At 45.4% G+C, this 19,689-nt stretch overlaps 1 protein-coding gene across 2 annotated transcripts in view; it reads left to right on the forward strand.

The window, feature by feature from the left end:
- The first annotated feature begins 12,166 nt into the window (after window positions 1-12,166).
- The window catches only part of RSL1D1 (ribosomal L1 domain containing 1), a 69,055-nt gene continuing 61,532 nt past the window's right edge, over window positions 12,167-19,689 (forward strand). Inside the window, exon 1 of one of the 2 annotated variants that reach the window (XM_063934352.1) lies at window positions 12,167-12,303. The gene's annotated coding sequence lies outside the window, so the exon portion shown is untranslated. Of the gene's footprint in view, window positions 12,304-12,596; window positions 12,616-19,689 lie in introns of those variants that run through there. The other variant, XM_063934353.1, reaches the window with a different exon arrangement.

Below are 19,689 nucleotides of genomic sequence, written 5' to 3' on the forward strand. Positions count from 1 at the left end.
AAGTCCCGGCACGTGGAACGCAGGGTGCGTGTCACACGGCGGAAGTGTCCCCAGTCCGTGCAGAGCAGGTCGACAATGGTTCCCCAGGCAACATAAAGCGTCCACCAAGGTTCTGGTGGCGATGACTGGAATACAGCAGCAATGAAATAACCATGTGATGCAAGATTAGTTAAAGAATAACATAATTATGAGCATGTATTGATAACGACGTTAGATGTAACTAACGGTAACAAAGTTAATTAAGTGTGTTATGTTAGAGAATGCTCATAATAATGTAAAGGTGTAAAGAAAAAAGAAAAGATTATAAAGAAAATGAAGAGTGATGCAGCAAACATGAGGGATACTTATTGAAAACTGTAAGTGTAGAAACACAGAGATACACAACAAGAGCATTAGTTTACAAAACGTCAAGAAAATTGGACACACTAATCACTGTGTCCTCCATCAAATAGAGGGATCCATCAGACTACTGCACCATAACACAACTATCAATAGGACATTAGGGCATCATAGGATCCAACGAATCACTGCATCCTACAGGAAGGGTACCATAGAGAACTCTTCGTTAAGCCCATGTGGCGTCATGGAGTCCATCTGATAGATCCAACGACATTCCTGCTGAAGTAGCAGTCTGTGTCTATCCCCTCCTCTCCTCAAGGGGGGTACATGATCAATCGGCATGTAGGTGAAGTCACTCATCTTGTGTCCAGCAATGACAAAGTGCTTAGCAACAGGGGGTGTACTGCCATCACACCCCCTGTTGCTAAGCACTTTGTCATTGCTGGACACAAGATGAGTGACTTCACCTACATGCCGATTGATCATGTACCCCCCTTGAGGAGAGGAGGGGATAGACACAGACTGCTACTTCAGCAGGAATGTCGTTGGATCTATCAGATGGACTCCATGACGCCACATGGGCTTAACGAAGAGTTCTCTATGGTACCCTTCCTGTAGGATGCAGTGATTCGTTGGATCCTATGATGCCCTAATGTCCTATTGATAGTTGTGTTATGGTGCAGTAGTCTGATGGATCCCTCTATTTGATGGAGGACACAGTGATTAGTGTGTCCAATTTTCTTGACGTTTTGTAAACTAATGCTCTTGTTGTGTATCTCTGTGTTTCTACACTTACAGTTTTCAATAAGTATCCCTCATGTTTGCTGCATCACTCTTCATTTTCTTTATAATCTTTTCTTTTTTCTTTACACCTTTACATTATTATGAGCATTCTCTAACATAACACACTTAATTAACTTTGTTACCGTTAGTTACATCTAACGTCGTTATCAATACATGCTCATAATTATGTTATTCTTTAACTAATCTTGCATCACATGGTTATTTCATTGCTGCTGTATTCCAGTCATCGCCACCAGAACCTTGGTGGACGCTTTATGTTGCCTGGGGAACCATTGTCGACCTGCTCTGCACGGACTGGGGACACTTCCGCCGTGTGACACGCACCCTGCGTTCCACGTGCCGGGACTTCCGGTCACGTGATAACCGGCGTGCGTTCCACGGCCTGCGCCCCGGGAAACGTGTTTGATGAGCTGATGGGTCCCTGATGGCGGCATTGGACTCCAGGTGCTGGTGGTGAGTATGATATTGTGAGCATACATAAGAAGCTCACAACTGATGCAATAGTTGCACGGCACACAAGCACTTTTTTCACATGGCAGCTAGATCATATGCATGGTTATTCCCCTGAGGAAGGTTGTTCACCGAAAACGGCTGTTTGGGATGTTACCAGTGATGAGTATATGCCTTTGTTCCTTATGCTGATGTCGATGTGATTACCGTTGTTTGGAAACACTGCTTGGAGTAAAATTTATCTTGAAAAATCACGCAGAGTGCTGGTTCTGTCTTAACCCTCATCTTGAGTGTTTGGCATGTGACTCTATATATATATATATATATATATATATATATATACACATACAAATATATATACATATACACACATAGACCCCTTTGTTCGGAACAGCAGGGTCCACAGTGACGTTAATACGTCCTTATTATGTACTAATCATGTACTAAATGCTCCTTTTTTTTTTTCTTATTTGGATCTCATCAGAAAGCATTATGGTCCACGCAGGAATTAGCATCTGTGTCGGTATAAGGGAGTAGTAACTGGGCAAAATAACCTGTTTGCGACCCCGAGGGGTCTGAGGGAAACAAAGGTATGAACAAGACATCCATAGATATTCCTGTGTCTCTTACACCGATTTATTCAACCTTACTATATATATATATATATATATATATATATATATATATATGCATAAATGAGATCATCCGGCACTAGTATTTGAAAGTTTGTATTTGCTCCGGTGCCCTCCATAAGGAAATGATCCTAAATACAGAACAGCAGGATGGCGGCACTCAGAGTCTTAGTACTCACGTAAGTTGCTGAGAAACTTTTATTAAGGCATCAACGTTTCGGGTAAGCACCCGACGTCAGGATAGCATAACAACAAATAACACATCTTAACACATTTATATACCTAAGCATACCTTCATTAGACCTCCTGACCGGTTACAGCTGGGCGCCGCAGTATCAGATTCCGACCACCGTGCGAGCGTACAACGCGAACGCTGCTCCGTCCCGCTCCGTGACGTCATCCGTGTGCGTCCTCCCAGTCCGTCCGGCCCGGCGTCATCAGGTTGTTTCCATAGTAACTGATACATAAACAAAGATAAAGTAGGACAAAAGACATTAACGGTTAAAAACAAGATTAAAACATGTTACAATCAGTAACTTCTAATGATGATAAGCTGTTACTGTGCATTGATCATTATTTTAATATCGTTACCTCTAAACTTGTAAGTTCTGCCAAATACTTCTATAAGGGATTTGTTTTAACCCTATACCTGAACTATTGGTAACGAAAATTATCAAAAAACTTAAGAAGGTTTAGATGACTGCTAAGTTACATGAAACACTTCAGGCCTAAGGTGTCATTAAGTCCCTTAGGGGCTATAGTATCCAATTGGAAAATCCATCTACTTTCCAATTGGAGTAGCGCTTTTCCTCGATTACCTCCCCTAATGTTAGCTGGTACATGATCGATCAATTTAGATCGCAAACTGGCTATACTATGTTTGGCCTGAGCGAAATGTCGCGCTACGGGTTGATCGCTGTCCCCTAACTCTATGGCTGCCCTGATGGCGGATCTGTGTCCTGCCATCCGTTCCCTAAATTGTCGTTCGGTTTTGCCGATATAACTCAGTCCACATGGACAAGTTAAGATATATATGACGAATTTAGTGGTACACGTCAATGCGTGTCTGATTGTATATTTTTTTCCTGAGTGGGGGTGGTTGAACGTACTGCCTGGTATAAGTGACCTGCAGGTGGTACATCCTAGGCAGCGATAACATCCTGCCCTCTGTGTCAAAAAATGTGTTTGTGATTTCTTCTTTAAGGTGGTGACATCCCTCTTAATTAAACGATCACCCAAATTCCAGCCTCTACTATAGCAAGAAAGGAGGCGTGTATCTTTGAGTGAAGGTAGGTTTTTATCTGTATTGATTATGGGCCAAAAATTTTTTGCTACTTTGTTGGTAAGTTGGCTTCTAGTATTATATCTATTTACCCAAGGCACGAAAGGTATTTCTGTGGATGTTTCTCTAATGGTTTTAAGTGCATCTTCCCTAGGGATAGCTAATACTTTGTCCCTAGTCTCCTCCAATTCTTTACGGGGGTACCCTCTCTCCGTAAACTTATTAACCATCTCAGACAAAGCTTGTATAGTTTCCTCTGGGTCACTAGTAATTCTCCTTACTCGTAACATCTGCGAGTAAGGGAGGCCATTTCGAAGCGCTTGTGGGTGAAAACTGTCATGTTTAAGGATGGTATTCCTATCAGTTTCCTTCACATGTAATGCTGTACTTATTCTCCCTGATTGGAGTGAAATTTTTACATCCAGGAAATTGATGACCGTTGGTGAAATATTATACGTGAGTTGGACTGCATGTCCTGTGCTGTTGTGGGTAGTTAGTAAAGTGATTAACGATAATTCATCACCCACCCAAATCAACAGAAGATCATCTATAAACCTCACATATAGTGGTAAATATGTCATAACTTCAGGCTTAGACAATAATAACTGTTGTTCAACCATAATCATGAAGGCGTTTGCGTACGATGGGGCCACATTCGATCCCATCGCACACCCCGCCAGTTGTACATAAAATCGGGCATCATACATGAAATAATTTCGGGTAAGTACTAAGTTAAGAAGTTGTAAAAATAAATGTACCGGAGGCCCTTTGTAATGTGGATTATCTGTAATCAACAATTCCACTGCTCTTAACCCATCTAAATGTGGAAAACATGTATACAGACTATTGACGTCTGCGCTGCATAGTAGTGTCCCGGGGGGAGGGGTCCCAGACTCTGAATTTTTAACAATAAATCTGTCGTATCTTTAAGATAAGTAGTAGAATTCTGAACACATGGGTTTAGAAGGGAATCTAAATACACTGATATAGGTTGGTAGAGAGAGCCCCGGGCTGATATGATGGGTCTGCCCGGGGGCCTCTCCAACCGTTTATGTATTTTAGGTATTGTATAGTAAATTGGTACCACTGGGAATTCTACTGTAAGCGCTTTGGCTACTTCAGGAATGATATACGATTGTGACACTGCTGTCGATAAAATCGAGTCTATTTCTGATTTATAACTCATCGTTGGATCACTTGATAATAGCTCATAAGTGTTAGTGTCAGCAAGTTGTCGTAGACATTCAGCGTCATAGTCCTCAAGGGATTGTACCACAACCGCTCCTCCCTTGTCAGCTTTACGAATGACAATGTCAGTGCGTTTACTTAACTTGCTGACTGTCTCCAGTTCTCCTTTGGACATGTTATTTCTAGATGGTTTTTCATATTGGGATGCTGTGCCTAGTTGCTCCATCAATCGAGTAAATGTCCTAATTGATGGATTGGCACTGATTGGGTCAAACGTTGATCTGGGTTGCAGCTTCTTTAAATTCTTAGGTAATGCTGCTTCTGTGGGATTATTGATCGATGGCGGTGTTCCCTTGAAGTGCTCTTTGAGTCTCAGAGTGCGATTGAGTTTGTAAGTGTCCACTTTCCACTGAAAGCTATCAAACTTTGTAGTGGGGATATACGAGAGGCCTTTGGAAAGGACGTCATATTCTTGATTTGTTAATGGAGTTGAAGATAGATTAAATACTTTATCTACTTTCTGCGCGGCGGTCTGCCTCTTGTTCTGCCTCGCGTTTTGTCTCCCCCTCCGCGTTTTTCTTTTACCGGGCCTGTATTGGTTACCTGAGTGGCAACCCCTAAAGGGTGGTGTTGGCCCGTCGAGGTGGATGGTTGAGGCTCGGATTCACTAGCCGATGTACTCGTATCTTCCCGTTGCGGTCGGTCGAAATATTGGCGTCGGTGTCTAGGTAAGGTTTGTTCAGGATTGATATCCACTTACGGCAAAAGGGAACTGAGTAGCGTCCAATCGTGGGCAGAGAATGGCTTCAGCCTCTGAATCAGTGCTTACCCGAAACGTTGATGCCTTAATAAAAGTTTCTCAGCAACTTACGTGAGTACTAAGACTCTGAGTGCCGCCATCCTGCTGTTCTGTATTGAGGATCATTTCCTTATGGAGGGCACCGGAGCAAATACAAACTTTTAAATACTAGTGCCGGATGATCTCATTTATGTGTATTGGGAAGGCTGAGCTTGCTACTCTACTTCTCTATCATGGCACAGTGAAGTTTCAAACCGACAGCATATCAAGCATTACTTTGCATTGGAGTTTTTACACGAATAACACCACGCTGAGTGTTGTTTAAATCCAATATGACTGCAAGGGACATGGACACCACAGACATGGCTCAGCAACTGATGGAAATGGATACACAGGATCAGTTCAGTTATACTGATTCAGAGGCTGAAGCCATTCTCTGCACAGAGAAATTTGTGGATAACACAGGAACTCTGACCCATGAGGAATTGTTTAAAGAGTGGTTTAACTTGAAAAAAAGAGAGCTTGATTTTAAATACCACGCCATCACACTGTCTGACTATTATAGGGAAAAATTAATCCCACGAGGATTTAGAATTCGAAATATGCCCACGATTGGACGCTACTCAGTTCCCTTTTGCCGTAAGTGGATATCAATCCTGAACAAATGTTCTATGGACTTGATACTGGCAGTCATTGAAGAGTCCACCCGGGAACTAAATACTACTAAGGAGAAACTGACTACATTTGAGCTCCAACATAAGGCCAGCTTCACACAAGACACCAGTGAAGATTGGCTTAACAAACTAACAACACAGGTGGAACAACATAAAAATGAATTAATAAAATTTAAGAGGGAAAAATATAAGAAAGTCCAAGTGGATTACCAAAGGCATCAGGTGTATTCGTGGCTGAATACTATGAGCAATAAGCCAAGAAGTAATACCTTACCTAGACACCGACGCCAATATTTCGACCGACCGCAACGGGAAGATACGAGTACATCGGCTAGTGAATCCGAGCCTCAACCATCCACCTCGACGGGCCAACACCACCCTTTAGGGGTTGCCACTCAGGTAACCAATACAGGCCCGGTAAAAGAAAAACGCGGAGGGGGAGACAAAACGCGAGGCAGAACAAGAGGCAGACCGCCGCGCAGAAAGTAGATAAAGTATTTAATCTATCTTCAACTCCATTAACAAATCAAGAATATGACGTCCTTTCCAAAGGCCTCTCGTATATCCCCACTACAAAGTTTGATAGCTTTCAGTGGAAAGTGGACACTTACAAACTCAATCGCACTCTGAGACTCAAAGAGCACTTCAAGGGAACACCGCCATCGATCAATAATCCCACAGAAGCAGCATTACCTAAGAATTTAAAGAAGCTGCAACCCAGATCAACGTTTGACCCAATCAGTGCCAATCCATCAATTAGGACATTTACTCGATTGATGGAGCAACTAGGCACAGCATCCCAATATGAAAAACCATCTAGAAATAACATGTCCAAAGGAGAACTGGAGACAGTCAGCAAGTTAAGTAAACGCACTGACATTGTCATTCGTAAAGCTGACAAGGGAGGAGCGGTTGTGGTACAATCCCTTGAGGACTATGACGCTGAATGTCTACGACAACTTGCTGACACTAACACTTATGAGCTATTATCGAGTGATCCAACGATGAGTTATAAATCAGAAATAGACTCGATTTTATCGACAGCAGTCTCACAATCGTATATCATTCCTGAAGTAGCCAAAGCGCTTACAGTAGAATTCCCAGTGGTACCAATTTACTATACAGTACCTAAAATACATAAACGGTTGGAGAGGCCCCCGGGCAGACCCATCATATCAGCCCGGGGCTCTCTCTACCAACCTATATCAGTGTATTTAGATTCCCTTCTAAACCCATGTGTTCAGAATTCTACTACTTATCTTAAAGATACGACAGATTTATTGTTAAAAATTCAGAGTCTGGGACCCCTCCCCCCGGGACACTACTATGCAGCGCAGACGTCAATAGTCTGTATACATGTTTTCCACATTTAGATGGGTTAAGAGCAGTGGAATTGTTGATTACAGATAATCCACATTACAAAGGGCCTCCGGTACATTTATTTTTACAACTTCTTAACTTAGTACTTACCCGAAATTATTTCATGTATGATGCCCGATTTTATGTACAACTGGCGGGGTGTGCGATGGGGTCGAATGTGGCCCCATCGTACGCAAACGCCTTCATGATTATGGTTGAACAACAGTTATTATTGTCTAAGCCTGAAGTTATGACATATTTACCACTATATGTGAGGTTTATAGATGATCTTCTGTTGATTTGGGTGGGTGATGAATTATCGTTAATCACTTTACTAACTACCCACAACAGCACAGGACATGCAGTCCAACTCACGTATAATATTTCACCAACGGTCATCAATTTCCTGGATGTAAAAATTTCACTCCAATCAGGGAGAATAAGTACAGCATTACATGTGAAGGAAACTGATAGGAATACCATCCTTAAACATGACAGTTTTCACCCACAAGCGCTTCGAAATGGCCTCCCTTACTCGCAGATGTTACGAGTAAGGAGAATTACTAGTGACCCAGAGGAAACTATACAAGCTTTGTCTGAGATGGTTAATAAGTTTACGGAGAGAGGGTACCCCCGTAAAGAATTGGAGAAGACTAGGGACAAAGTATTAGCTATCCCTAGGGAAGATGCACTTAAAACCATTAGAGAAACATCCACAGAAATACCTTTCGTGCCTTGGGTAAATAGATATAATACTAGAAGCCAACTTACCAACAAAGTAGCAAAAAAATTTTGGCCCATAATCAATACAGATAAAAACCTACCTTCACTCAAAGATACACGCCTCCTTTCTTGCTATAGTAGAGGCTGGAATTTGGGTGATCGTTTAATTAAGAGGGATGTCACCACCTTAAAGAAGAAATCACAAACACATTTTTTGACACAGAGGGCAGGATGTTATCGCTGCCTAGGATGTACCACCTGCAGGTCACTTATACCAGGCAGTACGTTCAACCACCCCCACTCAGGAAAAAAATATACAATCAGACACGCATTGACGTGTACCACTAAATTCGTCATATATATCTTAACTTGTCCATGTGGACTGAGTTATATCGGCAAAACCGAACGACAATTTAGGGAACGGATGGCAGGACACAGATCCGCCATCAGGGCAGCCATAGAGTTAGGGGACAGCGATCAACCCGTAGCGCGACATTTCGCTCAGGCCAAACATAGTATAGCCAGTTTGCGATCTAAATTGATCGATCATGTACCAGCTAACATTAGGGGAGGTAATCGAGGAAAAGCGCTACTCCAATTGGAAAGTAGATGGATTTTCCAATTGGATACTATAGCCCCTAAGGGACTTAATGACACCTTAGGCCTGAAGTGTTTCATGTAACTTAGCAGTCATCTAAACCTTCTTAAGTTTTTTGATAATTTTCGTTACCAATAGTTCAGGTATAGGGTTAAAACAAATCCCTTATAGAAGTATTTGGCAGAACTTACAAGTTTAGAGGTAACGATATTAAAATAATGATCAATGCACAGTAACAGCTTATCATCATTAGAAGTTACTGATTGTAACATGTTTTAATCTTGTTTTTAACCGTTAATGTCTTTTGTCCTACTTTATCTTTGTTTATGTATCAGTTACTATGGAAACAACCTGATGACGCCGGGCCGGACGGACTGGGAGGACGCACACGGATGACGTCACGGAGCGGGACGGAGCAGCGTTCGCGTTGTACGCTCGCACGGTGGTCGGAATCTGATACTGCGGCGCCCAGCTGTAACCGGTCAGGAGGTCTAATGAAGGTATGCTTAGGTATATAAATGTGTTAAGATGTGTTATTTGTTGTTATGCTATCCTGACGACGGGTGCTTACCCAAAACGTTGATGCCTTAATAAAAGTTTCTCAGCAACTTACGTGAGTACTAAGACTCTGAGTGCCGCCATCCTGCTGTTCTATATATATATATATATATATATATATATATATACGTATATACCAGGCTTGCCTACCCTCCCGCATTTGGCGGGAGGCTCCCGTTTTTTCAATGAGCCTCCCGCTGCCCCGCAAACCTCACCAGACCTCCCGGTTTTACGTGTCTACCGAAAATCCAGATTGCGCATGCGTGGGTCCTTACTGTACATGTCGGGGGGCGGCGCCTGCACTGGAGACTTAATGATGCCTGGTGTCAAATCCTTAAAGGCCGGCCCCTGCGTCACACAAGCTGTGGCCGGCAGCCCAGCACTCAGAGCACATGTGAGCAGCAATGGCAGGACGGGCTCCAGGGCCACCCGCGGGAGGCACACAAGGAGGAAGGCATAGAGTAGAGGCGACTCCCCGGGTGAAAAGTTGCAGCAGTGACTCATCCCCCGGCAGCATCAGGAAGTGCTGATGAGTCATGCTGCCTGTCAGAGAGGAGCCGAGACTGCAGAGGGAGGAGAGAAAGGAGGCATTCCAACTATGGTGAGTAACTACTGGGGGCACTAACAGGAGGATTAGGGGAATGGGAGCCCTGTTAGGAACATACAGGTCAGGAGGAGGAGGCTCAGTAGCCATAATAAAGATGAGGGGGGCACTATAGGACAAAAGCAAGCAAGGGGGGAAACTATAGACAAAATACGGATATCTGGTTTTCACCTGACTGCGCTCATCCCCTACAGTTTGAGTACTCGTGAAATGATGCAAATGGATACTTATATAAAGGTGTGTTTTACTTTCATATGTATCAAATATGACACTCAATATAATGAAACAGTGCAGATAAATATTGTTGAACATGAAAAAGGTGGTAATCACAATGTGTGCTCCACGGGGAGCACCTGTTTAACTCAGTCCTTTAATCACTCAAATTGGTGATTAAATCCTTTAGGTTCTTGGCGTGTGTGTTCTGACACAAAGGCCAATGGGCTGGAAAAAAATATATAAATGTAATGATTAAATCTGGCTGTGTTGCTTTAAAAGTCAAATGTAGATTTTCCAGTGGAAATGTCTCTAGTCCTGACCGGACTGTGTGGGCTTTAAAAATCTGTCTTTAGTAATTGGATTCATATAGTTGCAGAGGACGGCGTCCCGTACCTCTGCGTGTGGAAGTCAGGTATTCGTGCACTATCGTTGCGGCCGTACTTGTAAGATGTACAGGTGCGGGGGGCAGCGGGAACCTCCTGGCAGCTCCGGACAGACTCGTCCCTCAGCTCGCGCACCCGCTCTCCGGTTCGTCCTGTTAGGGATCTCCCCGTGTGCCTGCGCCGCTCGCTGGGTTGGTCGTGTTCGCGTGGGGGGGAGCTCAGCCGCAGGATCTAAACAGAGCCTGTGGCAGTGTTGCACCTCCCCACAACGGAGTACTCACCTGTGTGGTCCTCCTGCTGCCCGTCCGTCTGTACTGCTTACCGATGTCTGCACCGTAGGTCCGAGGGTCTCACAGCACTCTCCTGTCCTCCAATGGTTTGATGTCTCTTAGTCGTCTCCTCCAACGCGTTTCAACCGGATCGGTCTTCCTCTGGGAGTTTTTGCAGTGTTCTGATAGTGGTGGATGTTAAAATGGCTTGCGGGCGGGACCAGCATCAGTTCCTCCTTTGTTCCACTGATTTGATTGGTGGTTGAGGTTGTCAGTATTGGATGTTAAATTGGCTTGCGGGCGGGACCAGCATCAGTTCCTCCTTTGTTCCACTGATTTGATTGGTGGTTGAGGTTGTCAGTATTGCAGGGGGCAGATCACATGTTCCTGCAATCTGTCCCATTTGTAAGTTTCAGAAACAGGGAAAGTATGAAAACATGGCAATGCAAATGAAATTCCTTTTTTTTTTTTTTTTTTTTTTTGGTGGTTAAGGTTGTTAGTATTGCAGGGGGCAGATCACATGTTCCTGCAATCTGTCCCATTTGTGAGTTTCAGAAACAGGGAAAGTCTGAAAACATGGCAATGCAAATGAAGTTCACTTTTGTTTTTTGTTTTTTGATTGGTGGTTGAGGTTGTTAGTATTGCAGGGGGCAGATCACATGTTCCTGCAATCTGTCCCATTTGTGAGTTTCAGAAACAGGGAAAGTCTGAAAACATGGCAATGCAAAAAAAAAAAAGGAACTTCATTTGCATTGCCATGTTTTCAGACTTTCCCTGTTTCTGAAACTCACAAATGGGACAGATTGCAGGAACATGTGATCTGCCCCCTGCAATACTAACAACCTCAACCACCAATCAAAAAACAAAAAACAAAAGTGAACTTCATTTGCATTGCCATGTTTTCAGACTTTCCCTGTTTCTGAAACTCACAAATGGGACAGATTGCAGGAACATGTGATCTGCCCCCTGCAATACTAACAACCTTAACCACCAAAAAAAAAAAAAAAAAAAAAAAAAAAGGAATTTCATTTGCATTGCCATGTTTTCATACTTTCCCTGTTTCTGAAACTTACAAATGGGACAGATTGCAGGAACATGTGATCTGCCCCCTGCAATACTGACAACCTCAACCACCAATCAAATCAGTGGAACAAAGGAGGAACTGATGCTGGTCCCGCCCGCAAGCCAATTTAACATCCAATACTGACAACCTCAACCACCAATCAAATCAGTGGAACAAAGGAGGAACTGATGCTGGTCCCGCCCGCAAGCCATTTTAACATCCACCACTATCAGAACACTGCAAAAACTCCCAGAGGAAGACCGATCCGGTTGAAACGCGTTGGAGGAGACGACTAAGAGACATCAAACCATTGGAGGACAGGAGAGTGCTGTGAGACCCTCGGACCTACGGTGCAGACATCGGTAAGCAGTACAGACGGACGGGCAGCAGGAGGACCACACAGGTGAGTACTCCGTTGTGGGGAGGTGCAACACTGCCACAGGCTCTGTTTAGATCCTGCGGCTGAGCTCCCCCCCACGCGAACACGACCAACCCAGCGAGCGGCGCAGGCACACGGGGAGATCCCTAACAGGACGAACCGGAGAGCGGGTGCGCGAGCTGAGGGACGAGTCTGTCCGGAGCTGCCAGGAGGTTCCCGCTGCCCCCCGCACCTGTACATCTTACAAGTACGGCCGCAACGATAGTGCACGAATACCTGACTTCCACACGCAGAGGTACGGGACGCCGTCCTCTGCAACTATATGAATCCAATTACTAAAGACAGATTTTTAAAGCCCACACAGTCCGGTCAGGACTAGAGACATTTCCACTGGAAAATCTACATTTGACTTTTAAAGCAACACAGCCAGATTTAATCATTACATTTATATATTTTTTTCCAGCCCATTGGCCTTTGTGTCAGAACACACACGCCAAGAACCTAAAGGATTTAATCACCAATTTGAGTGATTAAAGGACTGAGTTAAACAGGTGCTCCCCGTGGAGCACACATTGTGATTACCACCTTTTTCATGTTCAACAATATTTATCTGCACTGTTTCATTATATTGAGTGTCATATTTGATACATATGAAAGTAAAACACACCTTTATATAAGTATCCATTTGCATCATTTCACGAGTACTCAAACTGTAGGGGATGAGCGCAGTCAGGTGAAAACCAGATATCCATATTGAACCAAAGGGCAAGGACACCCTTTTGACTAGCAGCACATCCCATACAGTAAAACCACCCCAGTGCGCAGATTACCTCCCTTTTTGTTAATTATAGACAAAATACAGCTAAGGGGGTCACAACGGGATATGCTGGCAGGGGGTCTCTATGCTGAGAAGGGGGTCACTATGGGGAATATGCTGGCAGGGGGTCTCTATGCTGACAAGGGGGTCACTATGGGGAATATGCTGGCAGGGGGGTCTCTATGCTGACAAGTGAGTCACTATGGGGAATATGCTGGCAGGGGGGTCTCTATGCTGACAAGAGGGTCACTATGGGGAATATGCTGGCAGGGGGGTCTCTATCCTGACAAGGGGGTCACTATGGGGAATATGCTGGCAGGGGGTCTCTATGCTGAGAAGGGGGTCACTATGGGTAATATGCTGGCAGGGGGTCTCTATGCTGAGAAGGGGGCCATTATGGGAATATGCTGGCAGAGGGGTCACTATGCTGACAAAGGGGTCACTACGGGAAATATGCTGACAAGGGGGTCATTATGGGGAATATGCTGACAAGGGGGTCATTATGGGGAATATGCTGACAAGGGGGTCATTATGGGGAGTATGCTGACAAGGGGGTCATTATGGGGAATATGCTGGCAGAGGGGTCACTATGCTGACAAAGGGGTCACTACGGGGAATATGCTGACAAAGGGGTCATTATGGGGAATATGCTGGCAGGGGGGGTCTCTATGCTGACAAAGGGGTCACTACGGGGAATATGCTGACAGAGGGGTCACTATGAGGAATAAATGGGTGTTATACAGAAAATACAAGGGGGACCAGAACACAAGACATCTTTTCAAGGGGCAACATTATTTTACTTGCCCTTGGCGCAATTGACCCGTTACACTTCTGGGTAGCAGTATAGGAATCTTAGTTTGAATCTTCTCTAAGATGAGTCTTGTCATACCACACACTTGTTGTATGACCAGCACAATTAGGGCACTGATATGTGAATGCAGGATCGATACCTTCCGCTCTATATAAATAGCACCTCTGGCGTATTCATGCACTTAAAATACTCTGATACTTAGGAGTTTATCTCTTCTGCAGCCTTATAACAGACAATACGACGAATATACCTGTATGTGAAAGCAGTGTTGAATATCCGGCTATTCAAAGTTTTGTGACAGCTTTATTGCACTGGACACATAGGGGGGGATTTCAAATGTTTGAAAAGTTGGTTGGGTGTCTGTTTTTTTCCTGTCTATTTGATAGGGGGAAAAAGACACCCAACTGACTTTTCAAACAATTGAATATCCCCCATTATATCATCAGTGTGTTTGTATGTAAAGGTGGAACTAGAGACGCCCTTTGGGTGGAACATGACATGCCCCCTCATTGGTGCATTCTGTGCGGCGCATTCTGCTAATTCCTACAATCTCCCAGAAACAATTTTTCAAAAGTAGGCAAGTATGGTATATACATAGCCCTTTCTGATATGCATCACATTAATATGCAATTTTTTACCCAGTAATATATCAGAGGTGCCGACAGGGCCACCCACCCGCGTCTGTGTCCCCAATATAGTTTTCACTTGGGAAAAAACCATCCATCCACTTACATGTTGACACACATGTATCAGGAATCGGCCGTGCCGACAGGGTCACTCCCACGGCCATTTGTGGGAAGCACTCCGCCTCAGACATGCCGACATGTGTACCCAACATGTCAGAGAGACACAGATAGAGTTTGCCAGCTCATAATACAGCGCTTAATTAACAGTTGTGAACATTATAGAATGCCCCCAAACCTGCAGCGCTTTTATATTACACATATATTGCACCATTTGACTGTGCCCCCCCGTTTTGCACCCTTGCACCCTGATACATTCAGCAGTGTGAGGAAGGACCAGTGTACTGCAATAGAAAATGGCGCTGGCTGTGAGGGCTAAGCCCCGCCCCCGCAATGGCGCGCTTCAGTTCCGCTATTTTAGTTAAAACTTTTATACTGGCGGGGGTTAGGACAGTGCCCCAGCACCTATGTCCCCTGTTGCCAGTCTTATAATTGAGGTATACATGCTGCCCAGGGCGCCCGCGCCCTGCACCCTGGAGTGCCTCTGTGTGTGGGAGCATGGCTGTGCGGTACCTCAGAAGCCGTCACTGAAGTCTTCTTTGCTTCTTCTACTCACCTGTCTTCTGACTTCGGGCTCTGCAAGGAGGGTGACGGCGGGCTCTGGGAATGAACCCCTAGGCGTACCTAGTGTTCCAAACCCTCAGGAGCTAATGGTGTCCTGTAGCCAAAGAAGCAGAGCCTTTAAACTCACTAGAAGTAGGTCTGACTTCTCTCCCCTAAGTCCCATGAAGCCTGAAAATAAAAAACCTAACAAAAGTCTTTTTCCGAGAAACTCGGTAGAGCTCCTCAGAGTGCATCCAGTCTCACTGGGCACAATTCTAAACTGGAGTCTGGAGGAGGGGCATAGAGGGAGGAGCCAGGTCACACCATTTGAAAGTATTAAAGTGCCCATGTCTCCTGCGGGTCCCGTCTATACCCCATGGTTCTTGAAGTGACCCCAGCATCCTCTAGTATGTATGAGAAATACAGGTTGAACCCGATGGGCATCTTGCCTCTTTACAACCTCACTATGTAACCAGGGCCGGTTCTAGACCTTGTGGCGCTTAGGGCGAAAGTTTCCTTTGGCGCCCCCCCCCCCCGAGATGCCAAAATGAGGGCGTGGCTGCAAACAAAAGGGGCATGGTCAGTTTTGCTCCCTGAAGTTTTGCCCCCTGTAGCGTTGTGCACCCTGTAGAGCTGTGCCCACAGTAGCTGTTGTGCCCCCTGCAGCTGTTGTGCCCCCTGCAGCTGTTATGCCCCCAGTAGCTGTTATGCCCCCTGCAGCTGTGCCCCCAGTAGCTGTTATGCCCCCTGTAGTTGTTGCCCCCATTAGTTGTTGATCCAGTAGCTGTGCCCCCAGTAGTTGTGCCCCCTGCAGCTGTGCCCCCATTAGTTGTGGCACCAGTAGTTGTGCCCCCTGCAGCTGTGCCCCCATTAGTTGTGGCACCAGTAGTTGTGCCCTTCATTAGTTGTGGCCCCAGTAGTTGTGCCCCCCTTTGTGTCCCCCTGCAGCTGTGCCCCCATTAGTTGTGGCCCCAGTAGTTGTGCCCCCCTTAGTGTGCCCCATGCAGCTGTGCCCCCATTACTTGAGCCCCCTGCAGCTGTGCCCCCAGAAGTTGTGCCCCCCTTAGTGTGCCCCCTGCCACTGTGCCCACATTAGTTGTGCACTTGGTAAAAAAAAATAAAAAAATACTTACCAGCCCCGTTCCCGACCACTGCACTCTGTCTCCGCCGCCGGCGCAGCTCCTCTGATCTATGGGAGAGACGTCATGACGTCTCTCCCATAGCGCTGCACAGAAAGGTCCTCTCCGCGAAGGGAAACTAGACGATACCTCGCTGCGTGTTTAGATTCCCTTCGCGGAGAGGACCTTTTCAAAACCACCGCCGCCATCCTAGTTAACAGCGGCTCTTGCCACGGCGGCAGCGCCCCCGGGACAGCGGCGCCCCGGGCAAAATTACTGCTTGCCCGTGGCAAGAGCCGCTACTGTATGTAACTATGGGGGTCATTCCGAGTTGTTCGCTCGCAAGCGGATTTTTGCAGATTTGCTCATGCTAAGCCCCGCCGCCTACTGGGAGTGAATCTTAGCATCTTAAAATTGCGAACGATGTATTCGCAATATTGCGATTACACACCTCGTAGCAGTTTCTGAGTAGCTCCAGACTTACTCGGCATCTGCGATCATTTCAGTGCTTGTCGTTCCTGGTTTGACGTCACAAACACACCCAGCGTTCGCCCAGACACTCCCCCGTTTCTCCGGCCACTCCTGCGTTTTTTCCGGAAACAGTAGCGTTTTTTCCCACACGCCCATAAAACGGCCTGTTTCCGCCCAGTAACACCCATTTCCTGTCAATCACATTACGATCGCCAGAACGATGAAAATGCCGTGAGTAAAATTCCTAAGTGCATAGCAAATTTACTTGGCGCAGTCGCAGTGCGGACATTGCGCATTAAGCGGTAAATCGCTGCGATGCGAAGATTTTTACCGAGCGAACAACTCGGAATGACCCCCTATGTAAGTGTTGTGGATTGGGTGCATTGCGGCTTTGAAATTTATGATTCTTCCCAATTTTAAATCTCCAGACACTAACCTTTACAAAAAATATAAGATATTGAAAATATAACCAGTAAAATCAACACAACATAGTAAATATAAAAGTTGACACATATAACATGCAATATTATAGCACACATATAAATGTCTCTGGGTGATCTGTTATATTGCACTTTAGTTAAAACTGCCATTTATATGTGTGCTATAATATTGCATGTTATATGTGTCAACTTTTATATTGTACTATGTTGTGTTGATTTTACTGGTTATATCTTTTTAGGTGTAACTAATAAATTATTCATTTAACCATTACTAGCGCTCCTTTTGATATTTTAAATATCTTATATTTTTTGTTTTAATTTCTTGACACTACAGTGGTGTCACTGGGAGCTGCTTAACAAATTAGAGGATTTTAATTAACCAAGCATAATAGGTGATTATATTTAGCGCCAGGGATTTGTGTTTGTTTTTTGTACTGAACTTTACAAGCATTGCTTATTAAAGAAAACAGAGACAACACTAGGCCTGAGGGATAGAAATGGCCTCCACCCAGTGTCAGACTGGGACATGAAGGACCCACCAGGGAAATACAATGGCCCACTGAAGGGTAGTGGTGCACCAATGAAGGGACATGACCTTACTTCTGAGGGTTGAAGGAAAGAAGAGTAACTGCTTTGATCACCATATCTGGACAACTGTTCTATGACCTGCCCTAATGTACTTCCATCCCATCCTATTGTTCCACTCCTTCCTGACCACTGTAACGTCTCCACATCTCCCAGTTGAATACAATGTTCCCACTGCTCCAGGCCCACTTTTATATCCCCTTCCACCCCTTCCCTACCTACTATAAGCCATCCATGTGCCAGTGTTTTCCATACTGTCTTACTTGCCACCAGTGGCGGAACTTGTGAATGGTGGGCCCAGGTGCAAAACTATGCTTTGGGCCCCCCTCGTCCACCCCAAGTTCACAATATGCCACAAGACAGTGAGTATCAGGGAGAGGTACAGGGTGGCAGGGAGGAGCAGAGGATGATGCGGATGAGGCAGAGGACGACAGGGAGATGAAGAGTTAGTGAAATGAAGATGCAATCGGTGACTGGAAAAGGGTGAGAGGGAGAAGCCAGGTAGAGGTATTGGAGGATGGAGAGGATGACAGGGAGAGGGTAACTGGAGAAGTTGAAGAGGAGAGGCAGAGGGTATGAGAGGTCTCTGTGGGTGGGAAAGGGTTTACTGGGACATGGAGGTAAAGTATCAGTAGGGGAGACAGGCAGAAAAAAAAAACATGTGGCTTTAACATGAGAGCTGAGGAAAGATAGTGATACTGTAGTGGAAGAATTTACTAAAGGAATTATGTTAGGAAAGCGGAGAGTAAGGGAGGGAGATATGGGGGGGAGAGGGGTGAAGAGGAAGGAAGAGAGGTGCAGTGGAACAGAGTGAAAGAGACAGGAGATGGAGGGAGAGAGAGGAGCGGAGAGAGGGGGGGCAGAGAGAGAAACAGAGACGGAGAGAGACAGAGAGGGGGTAGACGAAGAGAGAGAGAAGGGATAGACAGCGAGAGAAGGGGAGACAGAGGGAAGGAGAGAGAAAGTGGTGAAGAGGAAGGAAGAAAGGTTCAGGGGAACAGAGAGAGAAACACAGAGGGAGAGAGTGAGGGGGCGGAGACAGAGAGAGAGACAGAGGGGGGAGACAGAGAGAAAGGGATAGAAGATAAATTATATTAGGGAATAGGAGAGAGGGGCGAGAGAGGGAAGGAGGGATATATGTGGGGAGAGAGAGGGTGGTGAAGCGGAAGGAAGCGAGGTGCAGTGCAACAGAGAGAGAGCACAGTGGAGAAGGAGAGAGAGGGGGCAGAGAGAGAGTGAAGCAGAGACTGAGAGAGATAGACACAGAGAGGGGGAGATGGAGAGAGTGGGGGGAGAGGGGGTACACAGAAAGAGAGAGGGGAGATGGAGGGAAGGAGAGAGTGGTGAAGAGGAAAGAAGAAAAGTGCAGGGGAACAGAGAGACAGAGAAAGAGAGGGGGGACGGGGGGGGACAGAGAGGGTGGAGATGGAGAGAGAGGCATAGAAGAGGAATTATATTAGGGCACCTAACCTTTGGTTTTCTGTATATACCTTGTACTTGTCTCAAATTTTTTTTCTTGTTTTGCTCATTTGTTTATGTACTCTGTAATGTGGATCCCTTGAGGCACCATAAACAACAACTAAATCCTTATTTAAGTCAGTCCAGTATTTACTGCAGCCGTCGCTGCTCCCCTCTTTACCCTTCCCCAAGGGCAGCATAAGATCCTAAAATAAACAGGGGGCGCAGATAGTGCAATATCATTTTAAGCAGGGGTAGGCAAAGCGTGCAGGGAGGTATAACGTGGCAAAAAGCACAGTGTCCCCATCATACATTAGGTATGGTTCGCCTTCCTATGCACACAACGCGGGATACGTTACAGTCCTCAGCTATGTGTGCATTCG

Source organism: Pseudophryne corroboree, chromosome 7, assembly GCF_028390025.1.
Source record: "Pseudophryne corroboree isolate aPseCor3 chromosome 7, aPseCor3.hap2, whole genome shotgun sequence".
NCBI classification, from domain to species: Eukaryota; Metazoa; Chordata; class Amphibia; order Anura; family Myobatrachidae; genus Pseudophryne; species Pseudophryne corroboree.